We start from the raw sequence: 22,315 nt of genomic DNA, 5'->3' as shown, positions 1-22,315 counted from the left end.
TAAAACAGAAAGTATTTTTTTTTTTTTGGTTTCAACACAATTGGAGCTACATTATTTTGTACGCATTTGTTCTTAGTATTTTTGTTAATATCTAAAAAATATATGAGAATAAATTTGGGTGAAATAAAATTTGAATGAAATGTTTTTCAGAAATATATGTTTAGAAAGACATTTTTTAATTTTTGTGTACGAGAAATACATTGAACAAAAATGTCTACAGCGCGATTGCAAAATTTCAGAGTAACCGAAAAATCCAGACAACAGAGTAAGCGCTTGGAAGCAGCTTGAAAATAAACCGTACGTCAAGCAGTGGTCGCCGTGTTTCTCCATGAAAATAGCTTTATTGTAGGTCCACATCGTATATGACAAAAATAGCACAAAATTATTTTAACACGGAAAGCGTTGTGTCAGTCGGGAGTGTCTTGGTGAACAGAGTGCAAGGTGTATATCGGGTCCACAGCGCGAGCGCCACGACTCTACCTCTTGGAGCGGTTTTCCACCAGTGTTTCCTAGTTTTCCCTCAGTGCTTTTCCGGTACATCACACAAAACGCGTGTTAGGTAGTGAGCGCGGACTTCTCAAAATTTACATGGAACCAATGCCGCTTTTTCACAGATGACGTACACGTAAAGGTGAGTTATTCATAATTATCCTTCAAAACGATGATTCCAACTGTAGAAAATATAGCAATAACTATTCGGAAAATTTATTGACCAACTCGCCGTTTTTGCAAACGAATCGATATTTTTAACCTCTGTCGAGACTCCTAAACAACTCGTTCAAACTACAATTCAACTATCGCTAATCCTTTCATGTCATTAGTAAGAATTTAGTTGCTCCCAAGAGAGAACATTTCCAAATTCTTTCATTAGTGTACAACTTTTCCCCGACTATTTATCGGCCTTAAAAATAAGTTGTGAATTGTCCGAGGAAAATATTGTGTTGTGTTTTCAAATCTTGGCAAGTGTTTCGATTTTTATTTACGTTTAATTGCGTCACTATAAAATCGTTTTCGCATATTTTAAGGGTTATTGTTCTTCGATTGAAATATCCGACGTACAGATTGTCCATCATAATCCATTCAAATCACTCACAAAGCCAATTTATTGATTTGGGAAATGAAACCGACGTATATGCAAATGTATGCAGGCACTGATTCTAATTTTTTTACCAAAACTTAATTTACATTCGAAAACTGATTATTTTTTATTGGGCGAATTACTGTTAACACTTTTTTAAATTAAATTATTTTAAAAATTAATTCGGTTCAAGTAGTACACTTTATAAAATTATTAATAGTTTCAAAATTTGCAACCTTGCCAAAATCAAACTCGCAGAGTGGCTCAAAGAAAAATCAATGTAACGTTTTTAATAAAGAAAGTCTAATCTACTATTTGTGTATTTCCTGTTCTAATTTCCACCACATTTTGCCAACACAACTAATTCGTTAGCTTTTTTCGAGCTTCACCCGTCCTTGACATTATTTAGTTACTTGAGGCGCCATCTGTCTACCCAAGAAATGTTGCTTAATTTATGCAATTTTTCTCTTTCTGGAATTTTTGTAAAATGTTTCTTGACAAATAAGCAACAGCGACGCTATGAATTATTTATTTTGAAAATATATCGTCGTTTTGGTGCAAGTGCAGCTGTATAAACAGATATGGTCCTAACGGTCCTGAAATAAACGCCATATATTCACGATATTGGCAAAACTCTGTCAAATTTATTATAATTCAGAAAGCCACTGATTTCAACTCAATTACAAGGCTTTTGCGAGATTAGCCAGCCGTCAGTGTTAACAAAAGAAACATACCAAATTCCTTCGCAAAAGTTTTAATTAATTGTGAGCGGCTAGATTGAAAATGTATTGTTTGAGTCAAATCGAATAATAATAGGGAATTGGAATACAGTTTCAACGCGAAATTCTCATATTACGTTACTTAGGCGCTTAGTCGTTAAAATTGTGCATTTTTTTTAATAAATTCGACGCAATGCGGACAGGGATTTAATTTTTTTGAAGATTAAAACGACGAATTAAAACATTGAATTTATAATTACATTTTTAACATGTTACATTATAATTACAATTTTAATTAATGTTTTCCGATTACTCTGTAAATTTTAATTATACAAATTTCTATAACGATAAGGTAATAAATATAAGATGAAATGAAATAAAACACATCTTTAAACGCAATGAAGATAGATTATTTTTTTAGCGAAACCTTTCAAAACTAATTTTACATCCCCCTAATCAAAAGTTATTACGGAACTCGGGCAGAGCGACTAAATTTCTGCTTCCACGTAATATGTCTGCACACATTTGTTAAAAGTCGTGTCCTGCACATTATCTTGCATCCTTTGAAATTTACTAACTTTTTCCCTGAAAAAAACGAAAACTCTATTTACTTGGTGGCGTTAATAACAAAGATAAATTTAATTAAAAAATTACAGGGTAATTATACGGGAATAAATGAGTGGTAGCAAAGCCGAGACTTGATATTTTAATAGAAGTCAGCACGTTTATACATTTTAAATAACTTACTTAAAAAACGATTTCTCTTGGGACTAAAGAAATAACATAAAAATACCTAGAGTAGGTACACAGACCTCGACATGTTTCAAGCTGAAACGATATTTACATAAAACGTATGCGAAAATATCTCATAGAAGGAAAAGATATTTTTGTATTATTAAAAACTGTAATTTAAAAAAATAAATCGATTATTTTGACCACTCAAAAAAATTTGTTGAATTGCCCGGCAAGATGTCAAATGTCAATACAATGATTTGTTCACAATCGAACTTTCATAGATAGCTCTGACGCCAAATTTAAAAAAAACACCAGTTATTATTTATTTATTAAAAGAAGTAGGTATAGCAAGGACGTATCTTTGTTTATTCAAGTTTTGAATACTTTTTCATATTATATGAATAAATTATTGTTTGGAGTCTAAGTAAAAAGTGGCTTTAAAATTACAATAGAAACAAAAAATGTCATTGCTTTAGCAGCAGAAATAACTAAGTATAACTTGAGAGTGGATAGAGAATTTCTTGATTTCAAATTTGTTTTTTCTCCTTTGTTTCTTTGCTGATCAATACTGGTATTTGACTTAATTTGATTTTTCTAAATGTGCCAATTTTTATTTAAAGAACCGTATGTTTTGTCGTCCAAAAATTTATTAGGAATGTGTAATTATGATTTAAGAAATTTTTAATAAAAAAGAAAAATTAGTTTTCAATTGCTGTACAAGTTATGTCAATTGTATGTCTTCTTATTTATCTCAAACATGCAAAGACCTTTTTAATAATGAAATTATTAGACTTCAGTTCTACCTTTTCTTTGTTTAACTTTATCTTATAATCATTGTTTATATGACTAGAAATTCTCAAAGCTTTGTCCATATTCTTGTAATCGTTAATTAAGCGCACGTTGCTCCCAAAACTGGAGATTACAATCAGACAAATATCCCATGTTTGTATGTTTCGAGTTAGTGAAGCTTAGTTCATAACAATCGATATGCAGTAGAAATCTTGACCTTTGTAACCGTCACTGCTGAATAATGATCGTACATTAATAAAAAATAAGTTCATTTGTTATTTATTTTGTCTGATATAGTTTTACAAAAAAAATCTGTTAGGTCAGTCGATCAGACTTGTTGGTGAATAAATTTATATTAGAGGCGGATTTCCGCCATGAATTTTTTATACCTAAAGCCAGATTCAAAGGATTCATACTTTTTAGTGGCAGATTTTGTAAGAACCTGGCGCAAACAAAGTCGTCAAAACATAATTGCTGGCTTTATTTATCTACAGATTTTTCTGCAAGGAATGGACGAAGTTTTCTGTATGGAGCGTCGTTAGAATGCTCGGCGGCGCCGTCCTGCCGACAACCCTCCGTCGATATTTCCTCGGAACCCTCGCGATAAAAAATTTATATAGCAATGATAACCTCTATCACCTCGTTGCCTCTTTCGTACTATTTGCTTGCTTTATACAAATTAATGCTCTCATTGATTGTTGTCGAAAGTAGCCACATTATGCAGCTTTTATGAAAATTCTGCAGTCGCGTGCAAGTGACAACCTAGTTTTATTGAGGTTTATTTTAAAGCTGGTCAAGGACAAGCAAGTTCGACCTGTCACTATCATTAGCTTCATTTTCACTACCACTTTTACCTGAGTTATGCACAACAGCTGATGCTTTGGGTTGCGGTAATCAAGGTTGGCTGCAGGCAAATGTGAACCCAATAATTTTCAAGAAGAGTTGCTCAATATACTGTCTAGAAACTTGGCAAGAGACTTTGCCCATTGCATCATAAAAGTTTGTCCCTAGTTTCTTAACTTTTGCAATAAGTGCTTGGTTTAAATATTTTTGATAAGAGTTTTATACGGATGATACATTACTTACGATTAAATGTTAAAAAATATGATTAACAAAAAAAGCTTTAATTTAACGTAAATTATGAGTATATCAACACGGATTCAGCTGTAAATAATTTTGTAAATTACACTAAAATTTGATTTTATTTACATTCAACGATTATACTCAATCACGATCTAAGAAAGCTGTTGAATAAAAAATCGTGTGTCGGATACAGTACCTTTAAATCAAAATCGCATATTTTCAGCGTTTTTCATGAGTTATGTATGTAGATCAAAACTCGACGTGCAATCCAAACAGTTGTAAAAAAATTACAGCTAGTCTTATTCTGAACTTTAGTGCTTTTACTTTTGCTGAAAACAAGAAAGAAACATAAGCAAATGTAATCTCAATAAAGTAAGTGTTTATTAAATATAACAACTATCCTAACTATTTAAAAATGCTCTATAACAATTTAAAATTTTACTATTTTTCAATAAGTTTAAAAAAAAAAAGAATGCATAAACTGACAGATTTTTCATTACTGAAAACAAATCATTATTTTCAAGTCTAGCAAATTTTCGAAATTCTTAAAACAGATTTTATCACATGTTGATAATCAGATTCGAGAAAAATAAACTGGACAGACTAAACGACTCCGGGCAAGGGTTAGTGAAAACAATAACGGACACAAAATAAATTTCCTTCGGACCGCACCACAATTTTCACGAATGGCCGAAAAACTTTTATAGATTTAAGTCAAGTTCAATTGTACCACAATTTTGAAAATTTGTTTGCACTACACCGGGCGATGCAATGAGTTATATTTGAATAAATATTTAGATTATTGTCACAATATATTTTTTTAACCAATCTATTATACACAGTTTACTGTTGATTTAAACTTAGCTTAGGTAAATTAAAAACTTTAAACAACTTTGTTTTTAACACTATCTGCCTCAAGCATGCATAAAGACGAGCATAAAATAAAATAATGAGCCTAGTTTGCCCGACCATAATTTTTTATTAGGGTCAATCTTCGCCAGCAATAAATTATGTCACAAGACGTCGATAAACCCATCAACATTATTGTGAAGATTGATCGTTGAAAAAAAATTATTAATAAATGACGGAAAATATTGACCAATTGTGGCAAAAAATCGTCTTTTGAGTTCACCCTCTTAAAACACATTTGAAACTCCGATAAAAGTGTTGAATATTTGTAGCAATCGGTTTGAACAACGCCCATATGAAAAAATGTCTGCGTCACACATGTAACTCTAATGATAAGCTTTTAAAATATTTCCGGAGCTTTTGTCGCTTAAAAATTCACTTTGAAACCAAAACGCACCCTATTGTCGAACATAAAATGCCATAGTTTTCCGGGATTTAGAAGCCTTAGTGATGCATGAAGCCATTTTGTTTAGAGGGTGAGAAAATAAATCAAGACATTTTTTATAAAGAAATGCAAAGACGGTGTGTGGAGAGAAAAGCCATAAGCATAAATTTGCCTTACCTTAAAGGCTCTCAAAATGTAAATATAAATGCAAAATGATGTGGAGCAAAAGAAATGAAGAAAACGTAATAAGATTAATGAAGTGGTGTAGTTGCCACGAGAGAGAGTTCTCCGGAGGCTCATTTGGACAAGCAACTCTTGTAACTTTAGCTTCCCTAAAATTTTGGATGCAAGCAAATTTGCAACAAAAGAATTATTGTTTACACTCAAATAAGAATAACAAATTAGATAATTTAAAATTAAACCAAACATTAATATTTTATTCATCCGCAAAGCAAACTTACACTTTTCATTGATCTGAAACTGCGCCAAATATTCTGGCGACATTCTGACTAGTTCATGGATGTAATTCAGAATTAAAACAAAAATAATTTTCCTTTTAGAAAATTTCAATACTTGTGCAAAAATTTATTCCAAACGTCACAAATCAACATTTTTATGCAGACGCTTGTAAATGCCTCATTTAAATGCTCGTGCAAATCGTTGAGCTTTAGACGAGAAGTGAATATTCATTAGGCTTGAACCTACACCAAAATAGGAAAAAAATTAAATAAAACCCATATTCGGAAAAATTATGACCACTTGAATCTTGTTCCAGGTGAATTGAAATTTTAGCTACTCTAGATTCAAATTGATTGGCGGCTCCGTCCAGCTTGACAAACAAACAGTAAACAAATAAACTTCAGTCATAAATCAAGGAAATCAGGCTAAGATAAAATATTCTATGTCAATAGTCAATTTGTAAGCTAAAGTTCATCAAAGATGGCTGTCTGAAATTGCATAGTCATATTCAATTCAGCCATTGCACGCTATTCAGGATTATGATACGATAAGAGCAATGCTTTCAACTTGATTTTAAATAAAAAGAATTTTTATATTCCACACTACACACATATTACATCCACTATTTAAAAATTCACATTTTAATGGTTGCACAAGCGTAATACCTTTATTATCCTCTGCAGAGTAAATTTAAACTGGGCATTTTATTTTATTTAACTAAAAATGTTTACAAATAGTAACCAAGTCAGTTTACAGTTTTATTCAAACATTGGAGCCAAGTTTTTAATTTTCCAAAATTAAATATTATTTTTAATTAATTACGGTATAGCTAAATACGGACTTTTCTTTTTTTATCTGCATAACAAAAAGTATTCTGTGTCGTAATAGCCTTTGGGACCTTTCAATTACAATTTCATCAGCTTTAAGTGCCACTAAACGTTTCAATTTTTAATTAATTTGTTTTTGAAAATACATATTATAAAAAGATGAAAAAATTTTTCTCTGTAAATCGAAGTAAGAATTTTAGCCTTGAATTGATAAATTATGTAGACTAGTATTGCATTTGGAGAATAGGAAAGCTTATTTAATGTTAATTCGTTCATTTTTTAATTGAAACAAATTAAACCCTAAGTGCAATTGCTAAGAAAAAATACTAAACACTAGATGAAAATAATACAAAACAGAAGGAAAAACAAGTTAGGCAAATTAATTGCACGGTACTGTACTTAAACTTCAAATATTTTTGTTCAGTAAAAACAGTCAATGTTTAGTAGAAGTACATTTAAATAATAGATGCTCATTAACAAAATAAAAAATAAATCGATAACATGACTGCAATTGTTCAATAAAACAAAAATTAATACCAATAATAAATAATATTCTTGTGCAGGAGCCATGCATACATGTTTAGTGAGTGATTTTAAGTAAAAACCCGTTTATGGGGGTTTTTCGCTGGGTTGACCCAGAAAATGCCTTAAAAGATAAAAATTGGTTCCACTATTTCTACACTTAGCAAAACTTATTTTAATACATAGCACTACTTCCTAACATATAAAATACAATATTTTACTTAGCAAGTCAGTAATATTTGCCTAACACTTTATTACTAGCCAATTTAATGTAGAAAAAAGAAATATTGTTAGCAACAGAAGAAGTAGTTATTTGTTTCAAGGATTTGGGTAATATGAAAAACTCTAATTTCAAAACATTTTAATAAGAAAAAATTTAAATACTGTTAAATTATAAATAAATAAATAAGTATAAGAGAGAAACTTTTTTTTAATTGTTTTTGTAACTGTGTTTGGGCTTCCCATTTAGTATTTAAAAATTTTTGTTCATCAATAACAAAGATATTCTTTGAGACAACCTCTACGATAAAAAAAACAAAAAAAAACGGGATTTTGCCTTCATGGTTGATTAAAAAACATGACCTGTAGCACTTTTGCATAAATTTAAAACTTCATTTAAATGTTTTTTGTGTGCTTTTTTCCAAAAGTTCCCTCCAATGAATTCAATAATTAGCTGTTTTCCCTAGCTTGGAGTGCTGCCAACAGGTCTCCAAGATTTGCGATAAACGGTTAAAACGCAAAAGTAAACTTAATAAATCAACTCCAGGTAGATAAAATTGTTGCTATTCATTATACATGTAACAAAAAGGTCTCATTAACCCAATACTTCTTGTGACTTAATTGTTGGCCCAATTGACGGTCTGCCGGGGAATACCTCATTGTCTGTATGTTAACACAACAATAAAATGTTAAAAAGAACAACTTTGATGCTCCACGTGTCTGGGTTATTTTTACACAAATCAATAAAAAACACAACGCAAGATAATTAAATGGGAACGGACAAGTAATTCCACGAAATTGGTGCAGTTTTACTGCCTGGCACCTAATACAAAAGGATGATTTTGACACGTTCAGACTTCTTGTTTCTTGGAATAATTTAAACGTCTATTATATTTAATTAATTAGGTTTAGTCAAATAAACAGTCTTCATTCAAGTATAAAAATAAGATGGTCCACAACACATCGATTCGAGTATGCTTTCCAGTCACGCGAACCACCTGAACGGCTTTCTTCGTTCCAACACACGCACCCTTTTGCCCTAACCTCGGCAGAATTATTTGATAGACGACCTGATTTTGACCCAGTTATAATAAAAAATGCACCGTTTTTGCAATTAGCGGTGAAACAATACGAAACCTCCAGAGATTCCATTGCCAATAACCAAAGCATTGTGGGAATTGATGCGGAAAAAGGAACAAATTAATAAAGCCTAAACCATGCGTCTATTGATTTTTATTATGGATGAATCACAAGACTGGTGGAAACAAAAATGCTGCCAAGTTTGTTTTCGGTTAAAGTGGAAATGCTTGCGATAAAAAAAATAATTATTTCGTTATAATTTCTTGGCAAACTTTCAAAACTATTTCTCTTGCAATGCCTAGGCCGAAGACTTGCACCTGCAAAAGTAGGTTATATTTCGGCTGTAACGCTACTCTTGTAAGCCAAATGACATATTCAGTTTCGGTGCAAGGTAATAGCAAGTAGAGCTAAAACATATTTATGCGACACATATGAGTTAAAAAGCAAACATTGTCTTCTACGATAAACCGTATACCAAATTATGTGCACATTGTGACCGTTGTGTGTTAAAATAAGCCTGGAGGGATTTTGTTTATTGGTAATTGTACAGTATGTTCCAATTAAAACTTTCTATGAAATGCTTTTGTTTTTGAAAGTTCAGAACGTAAAGACGCCCAGTCATAAACAAAAAAATAATTTTTGCATTTGCTTTATAAAATGAGTTTGCAAATTCAAAACACACCGCAAAGTGGATCTTTTGGGGGATTAGTCCTCTAAAATGTTGGCATAGCAATATTTATAGCTTCTAAAAATCCATTTTTTGTATACGCTCCCGAAAACAGCTGTTTTAGAGATACATCTGAGTCCTTAAAATGAGTCTTTTGAGGACTTTTACGTACTCAGTCTCCAAAATCAGTTTTTCCGGACTAAAAAATAAAATTGGTTACTATGGTGGTGTGAATTCGTGTTTTGGGAGCTTTAACAAAAATGTTGTTTGTAATACGTACCTAAAACATTTTTGCGTGCTTTATTTATTTTTATAAAATACATTAATTTAGAATGAATTCTGTACTAAAATCGAGCAAAATTGGTTTGAAAATAGCTCAAATTGCTTCATTTTGGAAGAAAACTTTTTTTCAAACAATTATTTTGTTGAAATATTTTGATCCAATTTGATTTCCGACTTAAAATTGAGCCAAATCGATTAGAAATAGCACAAATTGCTTCATTTCAGCATAAAATGAAGATTAAAGAAATTATTTTTGTAAAATATATTAATTTTGAATTAATTCTGCATTAAAATTGAGCGATATTAAATTAAAAATAGCTCAAATTGCTTTATTTTGAAAGAAATCTCTTATTCAAGGCAGTATTTGGTTGAAATCCTTTGATTCAGGTTGATTCCCAGCTTAAAATTGAGCCAAATTGATTGAAAATATCACAAATTGCTTTATTTCGGCCTAAAATTGAGATTCAAGCAATTATTTAAAAAAAAAATTAGTTTTGAATTAATTATGTATTAAAATAAAAGAAAATTAAATTGAAAATAGCTCAAATTTCTTTATTTGGAAAAAAAACTCTTATTCAAGCCAGTATTTGGTTGAAATACTTTGATTCAGGTTGATTCCCGACTTCAAATAGAGCCAAAACGATTGAAAATATCACAAATTATTTTATTTCTGCCTAAAATTGAGATTGAAGCAATTATTTTTATATAATACATTAATTTTGAATCAATTCTGTATAAAAATCGAGTGAAATTAATTTAAAAATAGCTCAAATTGCTTTATTTTTGAAGAAAACTTTTTTTCAAGCCATTAGTTTGTCGAAATACTTTGATCCAGGTTGATTCCCGACTTCAAATTGAGCCAAATCGATTCAAAATATTACAAATTGCTTTATTTAAGCCTAAAATTGAGATTGAAGAAATTATTTTTATAAAACACATTAATTTCGAATGAATTATGTAATAAAATCGAGTTGGTTTAAAAATAGATAAAATTTCTTTATTTTGGAAGAAAATTCTTATTCAAGCCATTTATGGAGAGCTTCGAAAAAATAAAAATATTAAGAAAACATTTTTTCAGAATTCTATCAGAGCATTTAATTCATACTGACGGGTAAATTAAGCTTCCCGGCTCCATTTTTAGTCCGGGAAGTGATGTGTATCAAATATTTGCCTATATAGTTCTACAAGGAACATCTTTTCATTAATTATATCCTGCAACAAATTATGGCCTCGGATAACTTCAAAATAATTATTTAAAGGATTTTTATCTAAAAAATTCTTTAAAATATTGTTCTAAAATGTACTAATGTTTTATTGTTTTTTATATTTTTTTTAAAATATTGTTCTAAAATGTACTAATGTTTTATTGTTTTTTATATTTTTTTTAGATATTTAGCTGTACCTGGTAAGTGATGTGATTTAAAAAGTAATCAAATGTTTTTCACATTACAGTTTCTTTAAAAAGCATTTTTTCTCATTGATTTAGGAGAAACTCTGGGTTGAAAACACAAGTTTACAATAACATTGTTAAACAAACGTTTTCAATGACTTTGTTAAACAAGCATTTTTAATTTTAAATTTCATTGATCATTTCTGTGTGTGCGGTGTATGTTTTAAATTCTAAATAATTATTTTCTTTTGTCGATAATTGTCGCCCTAGGACAGGCAGAATTACTAGACAGCTACGAAAATGTTGTGTGACCCTTGACACCAAAAAGTCATGAATTCTGACAGCGCAAAAGTGAGTAATGATAACGACATCGTCAGAAAGCCGGTCCATAAGAGACTGCACTCAACGAGATGCAATAGGATGAAAGGCCAGTGACTGATTGTTACTGAAACCAAGTAGCGGACAGTAATGGATGGAATAGAGGATACTCCAAAAAAAAAAACATTTTTCAGATCGATTTCACTTGGACATAAAATAATTAAAACGTGAAACAACAAAACGTCGTAAATTTTTATTTTGTTGTGGCTCGTTTTTAAGACCCTCGATGCCAGAGCTCTAATCAAATTTGATACGATGTTAACATTGACAAAGCAATCTTTACGTCAACGTGTCTTTATATCTCTAATAATAATAGACGAAATGATGAAAATAGATGATATTTTGTTACACTTTGTAGATAAAACAGATACTTGGAAATGTGAAATTATTTAAAAGGTTACTGTCATTATTTTTGCAAATGTACGGTAGTGGTGCAGCCACACCTGCATTATCTAGTCGATTGGTTCACAATATCGACCCTGAGGGATGTTTACGATATTCCAAGTGCACCCTAAAATAATAATACAACCAAAAAGCTATGAATCTAACTGCGCCACCATAAATCTCAACCACTTATTTTACGAAATTAACAAAATTAACTTTTGTGATAACAAATGCATGCGCTTCTGCTAGTGACACACTTTAAAAAAACTTATTTTTCATTTCTCGCTCTGAAATATCACAAACTGTATATTTGTAAAGACTGAGCACCTGGTATTATTCATTTCAACCATTCTTATTATGATGAGGTCATAAAAATGAAAAGTATTCTTTACAAAAGTAATTTTTTTACTCTTCGTACCAAATGGAGTTTACATCATATAACAAAACGAGATCATGGCTATGAATCTGGCAAAAATATAAGGGTCGGACCATCCATGTGGTGGCTTTTATGTGTTTTTTTCATTTATTTTTCTTTTGTTCATTGCCATTTAAATTGTTTATTTAAAAGAATCGGAAAATCAATTTTTATGTATTGTTCGTTAATGACCCTCCAAAGTTGTAACCAATTAATTGGCTTCCTAAAATATGCGTAACATGTAAAAGCACTATTAATCAAATCTTGGTTGGAATTTTTCGGACAAATACTCGCTATTTAAAACAATCATAGTTTTGAGAATTACTGATGAAGTTGTAATGATTTGTATTTTAACAAAGGATCGCGCTAAATATTAATTAGTATTTTCATAATTATATCTTTCAAAGGAACGTCTAAATGGAAATGAAAAATATTTTATCATTATTTTTATAAAAAAATAAATTGTCTAAACACTCATGCAACTGACCTTTCAAAAATTGCTTTTAAATTTTAAAAAATTAAAAGTGTACTTCTTCATGTTGGCAGAAAATTAAAATCGGTTTAGTAAAGTTTTCTATTTGACCTCCGCAAACAAAATCGATATCATCTAAATAATGACCATAAGCAAAGTTGGGAAACTTGAATGAAATGAACAAAAATAATCGATATTTTACCCTACCTCAAACGTTTCGATCACGTGACTGCAGAGAATAAAATGAACCTTAGCTAAAATATGGCTTGTTGACTTCTTAGAAGTAGTACAAATAAGCCTTTGCGAGCTTCAGTTTATTTTAGAGATTTCGTGAAGCAGTTTGATTTGTCGAACACAGACAGAAATTTAACGGTTTACGTGACCAACCCTGCTAGACTATTTGATTTTACTGTCTAAAGATCCAACACGAATTAGTAAAAGGACGAAAGCTGTTAATTTAGAAAATCATGAAAATTACAGTTCATATTCGTAGATAAATTATTTATTAATTTTTTTCATCGTTGCATGTCGAGTCTGTTGAACTCTAATAAATTAAAAGTAACCATGCACTTTTCACCTTACATCTCTCGAGCAAAGTGGTATGTTATTATTCACTCTCATTCAGTTTGTTAGAAAATGTTTTCAAAAAATTATTAAAAATGAAATTTTTATACCGTCTCCGTGTGCTCAATTAAAAAGAATTTTGCAAAGGTGTTTTTCTGTTTAACAATATTCTGTTATAGAGCCAGCAGTGAATTCAAAATATTCAAGCTGAAATTACGCCCTATCTAAAACCGTTTGTCTTTCTGTTATATAATTTTCCGATTAGGTAATCAAATTAATTTATTGCCCTCTGTATAATTGGGTAAGGAATCGCAATCAAATTGTATTATCCTATTTCTTATTCTTTATTGGAGTTTTCGGAGGTTTTATTCTAAAATTACACTCATTTTTATATTTTCTGACAAGCTGAAATTAGTCAAATGGCCAAGGACAAAGTACAAATTACAAAAACTAATATATCATCTTGAATGTACATTAAAATTCAGCCTTCAAGATTCAAGTTTTTTTGGTCCCTGAATAATAATAAACAAATTAATGAAAATTGTAAATACCTGCCACATGTAGGTATTTATTTCATGTTTCATATGCAAAAGCAACTGATTAATGGAAAAAAATTCTTTTAACTTAGAGTAATTAAACAATACTATAGTTACATTACTTTTTGATCTAATTATTCTGAATTGGTAACAAGATAAGTATCTTCTAATAAACCACTTCAAAAATAATTTTCTGCTTAACAGTGACGGTAATAGTATATTACATAACGAGCACGAAAAGTAATAAATAACGCACAAGCGGGAAAGTTGCGCACGAGGCGTTAGCCGAGTGCAGGCAATACCGCGAGTGCGTTAGACACTTTCCTGCAAGTTTTGTATACTATTTTTCCTACAACCATAAATAATTTTTTTCTTACGAACATATTTTTTTTCATAACGATTTATTTTTTATGATGGGTGCGAAAACAAATCGCACACGTTTTCGACCTCGTACGATATTGCCAATTTTCGCGCATATGTAATTATGCGTTATGATCTAGTTTCTTATATGGTCGTAGGAAAATGTTCATAACGCAGTACTTGAGCTGCAATTTCTTGCACATGGCACGTAAAACATCACTGCTTTCTGTTTGACTTAATCTTTCCTCGTGTTTATCTAATTTTCTGACTTGACAAGAAAATTGAAAATTTAAACGAAAGAAAACTTTTCGACTTTCCGCTCTTGTAAATTCAAATTTATTAGTTTAACTAGCGTAGCTATGAAACATTTTCCATTTCACACATACGCTGCCATATCGATCTTTTTCCACAATTTATTATTTTTCTAGACGAAACCGGATAACGTGTCTACAAAGTTGTGATCATACAAACACTGTAAAAAATTATAGAGTGAACAGTGCTTTGAAGTTATTGCTTAATTGTGTTTTTTTATCAAAGCAGTTCCAAATAATTTCTTTTTAGCTACAATTTATTTGATTGTTAGGTACTTGAGCAAAAAATACGTTGATTGAAAGTTTTATAAGTAGGTATCTATTTATATGATATTTACTATCGATTTATTAATTGCGGTAATAACGGTGGTGTGGTTATTTATAGAAAACCGGAAGAAAAAACTATGTCGATGTCAACCACAATCACATTACTATTTCACGAAAAGACAATTTGATTACAAAGTTTCAATAAAGCGTGGGTATAAAACGATATGTGCTTATGGAAATCAACTCTAAAATCGTAAAATTTTAATGATACATAGAATCAGACATTTAACACAACGAGGCCATGTTGACAAAAATAAAAATGTCATTTAAAAAAATCTAATAATAGAAAAGATTGTAAAATAGATTTCTGCAACGTGTTAAATGGTTAGAGCATCTTTACTACAGCTATTTCAGATTGAACTAAATGAGAAACACATTAGTTTTGATAATTTTTATTTGTATGCATTACTTTGTTAAATTTTGTGACTTTTGCTACTTCATTTAAATTTTAATTCGTTTGTGGATATTTCCGGTGGGATTAAAGTTATTCCGTTGAGACAACTTTTACAAAAATCAAATTGTAAATTTAATTGTTTTCGGAATAGCTCCAGTTTACTTCCAAGAGATAATATTTTTATTCATTTGGGATTACAGTCGAGTGGAAAAACAGAATAAAATATCAATTAGAATTTGTGGTTTCGCCAATTTTTCTTAATAATTTAACGGTGATTTGTTTGCGGATCTAATTGGTATCTAGAGGGTCTGTGCTAATATTGGACTCCGTTCCGGAAATTCTTGGCTAAGATATGTAATTCTGTATTATAACTATCTCCGAATGTATACAATTCAAAATTAGCAAAGGATTTCCCTAATTGAGAGCGCTAATAGATCGTTTAAAGCTTATGTAAGGAATACTATACTTGTACTAGTATCTAAATGTTGCTTTATTTAATATTTGGAGTGAATGTGAATTTCGAAATGAAATAAATTTCTCATTATTAAAGACAATTGAATGTGTTTGGAGTTGATAACAATAGGTAAAAAGTTGTATTCAGATTTCGACGTCTGTTTCAGGAACACATCAGTGGCTGCGAATAAGATAGTAGACAATAGGAACGAGATGAGTAACTACTCTATCATTCCAACTCTTGCCAACTGTTCTAGAGCCGGACAAAAATAGATTTTGTGTTGTCACTCGCTTCAAATTGAAGTTGCTTATTGGAAACGTCCGCAGAATGGGTTTAGGGAGCGGATATCAAGATAAGATTATTCTCTGCATTATCAAATGTGACCAAAAGTTGTGCTATTGCATAAAAGAATAAATGATTTTTATAACTTAATACGGCAGAATATAAAATTTAGTCTGCCAGTTTTATTACACCTCAGATTTATATTTCCGAAATGAGCTCTTGAAGTATTATAAAATATTGCCCCAAAGATTGCTGTTTCCTTAAAATTACAAACATAAACTTACATAAACCATTAAATTTATTATGCAATAATAGCTTCGCCAGTTTGGGGTACCGGTGCGAACCACTGTGAACTGACTTGCGATCACGATCTTTCCCCAAAACGATGTATCCTCCTGAATAAATGTAAATAACAACAATAAAAGGTTCAAATTTTTATTAAAACTTTTTGACAATTTCAAAACGTTTCTATTTATGAAAAATATTAATGGTTGTCGCTTATAAAACATAGCAATTTTGCGAATACACCAATACGTTACTTTTGATGATTCAGTTTTATCAAATAATGAAATTGAGATATTCATTTCTATCATATGAAAATCTGAGACTACATAAATAACATTATTACATTTAATTTTAAAATTTCTGATTTTATTAAAATCACTGCACTTTAAACTTTTAGCTTGATTATGCAGCTCTTATTTTCCATTCCGCAAAACTTGCTCAATGAATCAAATCACAAGAAAACTCCATTTCAGGTAGAATTTTGATTAATGAAAGTGATTATTATCCCGCCCAACATTAAACTAATTTATAAAAGCGGTTTTGTTTGAACCTTTTCGTAGTTGTCGCCGTACTCTCTTGACATTACGAAGAATATTTCACCGAGTGTTTTGTAGTTACGACCAAGGGAATTTTGAATAATGGTAATAGAGTCGGTGGAACACCATTAATATTGCGTTCAACTTGTGTTTTGCCTCCCTTCACCCGATGTATATTTAAAATACTTCTGCGGTCATCAAGAATCGAGCGTTATTAAAAGCACAATTCACGCTTTCTGAATAGAGGAGTGCAAAAGCTACCGATTTGGAGAATGTATGATTAATAGCCGTAATTTGCCCATTCTAGCCCAATTAACTTGTTTTCTGCGATAATTCAGCCCAGGGCGTTAATGGCATAAAATGAGGTGCTTTATTGAAGATGTTTTAGGTAATAATGGTGTCATAAATAAAAAATACAGAGTTTGTAGTTTAAAACAAATTAAATTCTAAATAAATCATCTTTGCATTTTCACATCCATGTCCATGATTGATACTTTCTGGGTTTTTGGATCATAAAAGCTTAAAACAGCTCTATTGACACATAAATTGTCATTATTATTATTAAATATTGACCATTTTTGGTAAACTTTGATGCATCACATTGTATAAGAAAGGGGCCAATGGACGAAGAGGTTGTTTTAATTAGCTCGTGAAAGAGCGCTCGTTTTTCTAAACCACAAAAACCACTTCTTCCCAAAATGCCCCACTGTGTTCTATTTTCCTGGCTATTGATTTTCTGAGAGTGTTAGAAATAAAACAGGACCAAAGAGGCAAATGTAAATTGGCTGTTTGATGTTGCTAATTTGAAATTTTGTCCCATCTTTTCCAAGTGTAATTTGAGTAGTAGAGCTATTAATTTATTAATATCAAAGTCTCTACTCATTTGGTCTACAAGTTAAAACTTTGACTTCTTTTACCCTGGGAAACCTTTGTCGTGAAAAAACACATTGAATTAAATTTCCCTTGATACTTGCGTCAAATCAAAGCACTTTCCCTTTCATCAAAGCCAACACGTGTTAGATGGTCGTTAGGAGCGTATTTATCCTATCGATTCCGGTGAATTTGAAGTTAATGTAAAGAGAAGTCAAAATTTTTATTTAGTGGATTACGAGTCTTGAGCATATTTCGAGATTTAATATTCAAAAGCAGAAGTTGGTTTCGTCTTAATTCAAATTTTCGTCGCTCTGAGGCACCTACTCTGAATATTAATGAACGAGTTAATTTATCTTGGACGAAATGTGTGCATAGTGTTTTGGAGTTGTTCAACAATTGCATACTTCTTGTTAAATGTGGCGACGCCCCAAAACCGCTGCGTTTTTCCGGTGTCTACATTATTAATGGCTCGAATGGCCTGTTCTAAGCGCCGCCGCCGTCGCATATACAAACAGATTCTTGGGTAATTATTTATTAAACTGTAGCCACTAAGTACGTATGTCGCGTGAAGTAGGGCCGACATGTAATCAGGCTTTTAACCAACCTAGGAAAATAATTTTAATGCAAGAAAATTACGAAATATATTAAAATGCATAATGTGGTATATGAATGTCTTAAATTTGCATATTTTGATTCTATTACTATAATAACTATAATTATTGGACTGATATTGAGATATATTGTACTACAAAATAAGCTAGTTGTTTTTCAGAAGGACAATATCACTGCTTAGATCAACTTCTTGTCGTAACAAAAACAAAAAAAACAGATTTTTTTTATTTTTACAAAGAAAATAAAGAACAAACATTTGTATAAATTAATTAAAGCACAAGTAGGGTAAAGTAATTGGCCACTTTTTTAGATTTTAATTAAAGTGACATTTCCAATTTGGTCGAAAGTCTTGTTCTAAATAATTCAACAAAACAGCTTTTGTTGTGGTTTATTCGTTCCACAACTTTGCCAAAATGTCAAGCAAAGATTATAAAAATAAAAATACTTAACTCGGAAATTTTCAAAATAGCTTGCTAGCAAAATGTTCACATACTGCTGAGTCATATAAGTCTTAAAATTTAATATTTTTTTGTATATAAATTCAAAAATAAAATAAATAAAACTGAAATATGTAATACTCCTCGTATGTATTATAGGTACGTAAATATAAAACTTGCATTAAAGTTTGCAATAAATATTTTATCTGAATATTTTTATACATTAATAACATGTTTGTTTATTTTACATTTGTTTTATATTTGAAAACAATATAAAATTATTGGTAAATAAAAATTGCTCCGGAATATTTATAAACCGAAAACACTAAAAACAAAATTAAAATTAGGAGTTTTTGCTTACTTTAAAAGGGACAATTTGTAAATGACATTGAATTTTGTTTTTTTCAGTTTTAAACTATACCTTATAGCACCTTAGCATTTTGAATCTAGTTTAATGTGATTATTATTTTTTGGGAAGCAAGATGCAATACATATCCGAATAAAAAAAAAAAAAAACAGAGTGAAAACGCTTGAAAAATAGTGCTCCTTTGTAAATGTAACTAATGACAAAGATGCGAGGATAAGATAAAGTGCATCTAATACTTAGAATATATAAAGTTCTCTGTGATGGTATAATGACTCATAATGACTCTGTCATCTACATTTAATGCAGCTACTCTTGGATAATAATAATCTAAATTTGTGTTTTAAGTCTTTTTGGTAGATATGTATATAATGATTACATCAACTAATGATACCAAAAGAGACACAAAAACGAATCCCTGAACAAAAAAAACTCAGAAAGATATAACAATAAAAAAAAAACAAAACAAACTGAGGAAAAGCGAGCAATAATGAAAGAAAATGTGTAACAATGTATCAATGAGTTTTAAACTGACGCTATCGGACAAAAAATAATTTAGTTATAATGAACAAAAACACGATTAACTACAATTCGTCATCCTCAGGTGAGAATAAAAACTCAGTTTCGATTCATTAAGCAACAAATTATTTATAAGATTTACACAGTAGAGAAGTTTTAAAAGTTTACATTTTCCCTTCATTGAAACTGACAAACACCTATCTGTAAAAGTTTATTCAACAATTGCAAGAACAGTTAAAGTCTCAAAAGACTTTTACCACAACAATTATTGATTTTCTTTTGTAACATTTCTAGGCGCTTTGTCCAAAACTGTTTCAATAAGTGATTTTAAGTGAAAGAATTTACGTTTCAGTATTATTTTATCCCCATAAAAACAGGCATTTTTCTCGTTGCCTTTGAAATGCCTTTTACTGTAAATAAATGAGTAGTCGTATCACGGTTCCATAAAACAACAGTTGACGTTTCACATGACTCTCCAAGGAAATGTAATTCTCAAGCAGACTTATCAATTTTGTAAACGTATACACTCTCCAGACGCATACCGGATGGAGTGTTCTATAATACGTATAGACTCGTTACAGATTCCAATATTGGCAGAATTTACCAATCATTTTCGCCGACGCGACGATACCTTATTCAAATTTTAACATTGGCTCCTATTGAAACTGTCATAACGTTCACAAGTTAGCTTCGATGTCAGTAGTCTATGAATGAATTATTTATGACTACGATCCTGAAAGCCGATACCGCAGAATTGTCTTCAGAACTTAATTAACTTGACCGCAAGTTGCCATAGAATTCCAACAATGCACGCGTCAGTGCGGCTGGATTTAAACCAATCGATCGAAATTTTTTCATTTGAATATAATTTCTAACTTACAAAACACTAAACACTCCCTTAACTGCTGTTTCGAATGCAAAACAAGTCTTTCTTACCCTTAAAGACAAAGAAAAAAGGGAACATTTGGAACACAATCATAATTTATGTCCCTGTCAAAAATTTGTTTTGCAGGAGTATTATCGCGATGAATCCAGCTCGAGCGCCACATTTTGGATAACTCTATTGGAAATTTGCATTTTTTATCAGTTTTCGAGGAAATGACTGCAAAATAAATTTTCATTTTGTCATTTGCAGGATTTATGGGTCGGCCTGATGGAATGCAGGAGGTGCCAGGAAAGACGGTGAGATGCTGAAAGACGCCAGTCACGTGGGCTGAGCTCACCGCACTCAGCGCCATATCTCTGGAAAGGTAATGAACATTATTTGATTATATCATACCAATTTTAGCACGGTTCAAGAGAGCTAACATACTCCATTATCCAATTCCTTTGTTTCGCTGAATTGAAATTTCAGAGAAAACATCATCATTATTTACTTCACCTAAAATTCCTCTCAAATTCTTTTGAACATGACACGGATTTGAAACAAGGTTACAAAGTTGATACCTTGCAAAATTACAATAAACAATGACTGCATGCATTTGCAAAATCATGCTTACGATTTATTTGCCTGTTTTACGATAGACACGTTTATAAATCAACATGAAATGGTGGATGCGCCGGGATAGCACAACAATAAATGTGTTTTTTTCTATTCATTTTCACATTTTGTTTTAATTAATTTGCACAAATATTAACTTTATTTGCGTATGTTTTAGTTTATTTGCTTTCATTGTTAGCAAATCGACAGTACATTTTGCGATTATTTTACAAAAAAAATTAAACCACTTTACTTATTTAGTTTGCAATCTCTTTTAAAACAGTTATTACAGTAATAAATCATCTGACAAAAATCATGTCAGTCTTTATGTAAATTTTCTTTAACAATCGACACGAAGGTGAAGTTTTGCAATTAAAATACAAGCTTAGTTTGATGTTAAATTTTGATAAATATGTATTTAAGTTGAGTCATCGTAACCTTTGTTTTTCAAGGAAATAAAGTTTTAGCTATATGAGAGGTGAAATGATCAGTCTGAAACAACAATATAAATAATTGATAGTCAATTATCCTATAATGCCAAACATAGAACATGTTAATTGTTTAAGACTCTCCTTTGATTCGGTCTGGTAATATTAATCAACACATCAAAAGCTTTAGTTGCGGGTTACATAACTACCTGCATTAATGTAGATTCTAACAAAGGGCTTAGAAGACAAATAATGTACAAATTAATTTCGTTTATTACATCATCAGTCTGCTAGGAAACTGCGTAATTAACACTATGTTACTAACTTAATAGAAATTTGCTATTCTAGTTTATCTTTCGTAAAACTAAAGATAGTATGAAGTGTAATAAAACAAAAATTACACTGAACCAAAAATTAATTTTTAGCCTTCCCAAGCAATTTCAATAATTATTATCATATCATTGATATTATGTTACCAATTAAAATATACGCAAGTTATAATGGTCGGTGTCCTCAACATATCAGTATTCGAAAATTAATTAATACTAAATAAAATTAACCACAACTTGTTTTATAATGCTTCTGTTACGTTTATGGAAACGTATGATAAAAAATAAAAAAGCGGCAACAATATTAAAATTTATCGAAAGAATTTGGCGTTCCGGAAATACCTTAAGAAATATAAATCACGCGTTATCTTTTCTCATTTAGCGGTTATGAATTTTGTAAAAATAACCTGATAAAAGTGTATGGTACAATA

General features: G+C 30.7%; 1 protein-coding gene across 28 annotated transcripts in view; it reads left to right on the top strand.

The window, feature by feature from the left end:
• The first annotated feature begins 425 nt into the window (after window positions 1-425).
• Window positions 426-22,315, top strand: part of LOC123008242 (glutamate-gated chloride channel) — a 39,209-nt gene continuing 17,319 nt past the window's right edge. For all 28 annotated transcript variants that reach the window (XR_006412937.1, XR_006412935.1, XR_006412936.1 and 25 more), the window contains exons 1-2: window positions 426-631; window positions 20,783-20,897. The gene's annotated coding sequence lies outside the window, so the exon portion shown is untranslated. The remainder of the gene's footprint in view (window positions 632-20,782; window positions 20,898-22,315) is intronic.

Source organism: Tribolium madens, unplaced genomic scaffold, assembly GCF_015345945.1.
Source record: "Tribolium madens isolate multiple individuals breed KSU strain unplaced genomic scaffold, Tmad_KSU_1.1 Scaffold_3;HRSCAF=73;Tcas5.2_LG2, whole genome shotgun sequence".
Classification (NCBI taxonomy): Eukaryota; Metazoa; Arthropoda; class Insecta; order Coleoptera; family Tenebrionidae; genus Tribolium; species Tribolium madens.
This window is presented reverse-complemented; position numbering and strand designations above follow the sequence as displayed.